Source organism: Hippoglossus stenolepis, chromosome 8, assembly GCF_022539355.2.
Source record: "Hippoglossus stenolepis isolate QCI-W04-F060 chromosome 8, HSTE1.2, whole genome shotgun sequence".
NCBI lineage: Eukaryota > Metazoa > Chordata > Actinopteri > Pleuronectiformes > Pleuronectidae > Hippoglossus > Hippoglossus stenolepis.
The window spans coordinates 7,664,190-7,667,934 of record NC_061490.1 but is presented as its reverse complement, the minus strand read 5'-3'; positions in this window follow the sequence as shown (position 1 = coordinate 7,667,934).

Here is a 3,745-nt window from a genome sequence, read left to right as displayed (position 1 = left end):
CTTAATTTGACCCAATCGGAGGAAGGGTCTTTGTCCTCCCTGGGTGGGAAAAAAAACCCAGCATGCCAATGAAACATAGTGGTCTCAAGACACATTCCCTATACAGATTGATTCTTGGTTTACAGATAAACAACAATTGTTAATTTCAGATCATACAGTAATGAAAACTTTATGTGTCAGTCGAGTTATTGAATATGTAGCATCTCTGCCAGCTAATAAATATTGTAATTATTCTTGTTAAAAAATCTTTATCCTTACAGTCAGAACTGACTACCAAAAAGACAGTACTTATACAATACTTCCACACCAAAGCTTTGGTAACCCACATTTGAAAAGTAGGAAAAGTAGAAATGATGTGTTTGTAAGACATTAAACATCCTAGCATTTCATCATTTAGAAAAGTGTGGGATCAGGTCTTGAGTAAACCCATCCTCTCTTTGACCAAAACTGAGCTGTGCTATTTAAAGGTGGCGTCTATAGATCACAGACACTTTTAAAATCCCTCAACTCATCTGCCACAGATCACACCTTCACTATGAGGAGAAATCAGGAGCAGATATATTCCATTTTTAATTGGGAAGGATATTATCAATTATCTGATAGAATGCAGCCAGCCACAAGCAGGACACTGCTAACCCCTGTTGGCCAACAAAATAAACTACAGCTTACTTGGTAAATAAAATAAAATAAAATAAAATGTATACCATTTAGTTGCTGTAACAACAGACAGAAAATAAAACTATAACTAACCCGTGTGAGAATTACTTTTCTTTCACAGTCTACCAATCCTATGGATTGTACTGGAAAAGTAAAAAAAAACAAAAACAGCCTTTGACGACAGCCTTTGGCTTGCAGGCAGACACAGATATTTATGAGTCAGATCAACTGACTGAAAAGAAGTGAAGCAAATAAGAGCAAAGAGAAGGTCATGGTTGACAACAACCATGCAATGTTAAAGGGATAGTTCACCCAAAAATCTAAATGAAGTCATTATCTACTCACCACTATGCTGATAAAGGGACCACAAAACACTTTTGGAGTTTCAGGGGTTAAACAGCGTTGCAGCCAAATCCAATACAATTGAAGTAACTGGCGACCACAATCCCTTTAAGCATGTTTGCACAGGAGGATTTTGGGCAGCTCAGTCAAAAGAGGGAAATAGTTCTGTCTTAACCCATCAAACTTTAAGATGTGTTAAAAAAGCTTTTGGAGAGATATACTGTACGATCTAAAAAGGTTTTCAGAGGATTTTCCATGCTGATAATATAAAATAAGAAAATGAGGAGAACCAGCCTAAGGGTGAACTTTCAGTCATGGAGCAAACATTATTTAACTCACTCTAGAAAACACTCTAATGTTCCTCAACACTGGAAGATCCAGTGACTGTGGAGAAAGGTGCTATTATCTCATAAATCCACTCGCAGCAAATGTTTCCTTTAGACCACCGGGGGGCAGTGTTGCTCTAATAAAAACGAGCTGACAGAGTGGTCAGTATTACTGCACAGCTGACTGTGGCTGCAACAGACCAACCGGTGATGAGTAGTTCTTAGTAGAGAGTTTATACAGCTTCCAGAGAATAGAGGATGTGAAGCACTACACTTAAACAGTCCTTCTCAGAACACCCAACACACGACAAGCCTTTTTCCATGTTAATCTTTCATTTACAGCACTAAGGCATCTACTACACTTCTGTCCGTCCTGGGAGGGGGGGATCCCTCACGTGTGGCTCTCTCTGGGGTTTCTATCTTTTTCCCGCTGTTTTTTTCTGATAGTATTTGTTGATGTCGCACCTTGTTAAGCCCTAAAAGACTAATTGTGATTTGTGAATATGGGCTATACAAATACAATTTGATTGATTGAAGATAATATGTTTGTCCTCTACCTTGTAAAAATGAAAGCATGAGTCATATATACAATAGAAACAGTGCACATGATGCTGCACAGCGCCTCTGTCAGCAATGTCATTAAAAAAAAATATATTATTGTCACATGTTTAAAGGTTACGCAGGATATTCTCTGCCACCAAAAGTCACACTAGCACAAATCAAATGCTTCGTCAGCCACACCACTGTCACGACTCCAGAAGCAAAGTGTCCCCGTGCAGATATTTAGACTGTTTCTGGTTTAACAGCACTGTGGTGGGCAGGTGACATCAGCAAGGAGGCAACGATTAACACGTCCAACTGGGTGTCACATCGCTGCTGAGCGGAGCTGGGGAGTGTTTCAAGAGAATTTAGGGCCAATTGATAAACGGGAACTTGGGGGCCATAAAATAAACCAAATACCAAGGAACTGATATGAAACTTCACCATTACAATCGTCAAACGGTTATTTTACTGTCACAATTACAAACAAAGCGCAAAAATAACAGTAAAGTAACTCCCCAGCACCATGCCAGGTACAAAATTATGAAGCTTCTGGCAGAAAGCTAGAGGCATGGGGCCTTGTTAGGGGGTTTCCTAACATGGTGTCATCGCAGCCCCCTGCAGGAACATAGCCAATCAAAGCATTTGAGGGTCGTTGCTATGGACTAACATTCAGCCGTTCTCTGGTGTGACAAGTGCAGAGATATTCATACATTTATACATTAAGCTTATGCATTTTTAAAGTGAGCTTACATTTAAATAAAATGTACCACCATAGAATCCAACCATACCGTATAGTTCATATCATCAAGTGGTCATTTGACCTGGTAGGAAGCCTGTCAACATCCACATCCTGATGTTTGAAGGAATTTATAAATAATTAATCTTGATTTTCTTAGGTTTAGACCTAATTTCTATGTTTTTAAATTGCATTGTTTGCTGTCATAGATTTTTTAACCACATTAAAGTACAGATTTAAATGCACCTGACGGATTATGATCCATTTGGCCACACTCGAGACTTGACCTTGTCTTGAGAAAATAAGACACAATTACTCCACTATATCTTTATACCTATAAAATAGATAAATATAGCTGCAACATTCATGCATATTGATATATCTACATATATAGTGTTTATGTTTGAGTTGTGCCGTAAATTAAAATATCACTTTGATTTGGAGCGTTTGGATGTGATTCTAATCAACATAATGATGATGTGCTCGAAAGAAACATACGTGATCTCCCCAGCAAAATATATATGTTACATCCTGCTTCTGCCTGCTGCACCCCCCCTCACCTGAATGCTCTGGAGATTTCTGTGTTGTGGGAAAACCTCCACATGTGTGAAAGCCAATCTCTGGACAAAGTCCAGACACAATTTTTCGGGACATCCTCCGGAGGTCATGTCTGAAAATGGCTTTAGTGCCCGGGAGGGTGGGGGGGCACTCTGGCAGGTCTGTGGCTTCTCATCTCTCAAGGTTGATGTGAATTCTGATCAGGTTTAGCTCAAGTTTACAGGCGCGTATTATCCGATAACACAAGTGACCACTGATTGACCTCAGAAATACGGCAAAGCTGCGTCTATGTGTTCTGACTACCACTCTGCATTCCAGACCAGAACTTGAAAAGAAGAAAAGTGCACTTAATTAATTGCCTGACATATTTTCCAGTCTTTCATGCAGCCAATTTAGTGGAAGATGTCAATCAGGCGGATTAGGCTTGTTTTTCTGTTAGCCTTGTACTGACAGTGGAAAATGATTAAAAGGGGAGATTATGTGACAGCAAATTTGTGTTGATATCATTAAACTTTCATCATGGACTGGGTTTAAAGCTCTAAATTGCTTATTAACTCAGCTTTTTGTGGCTGCTTGCCTATCA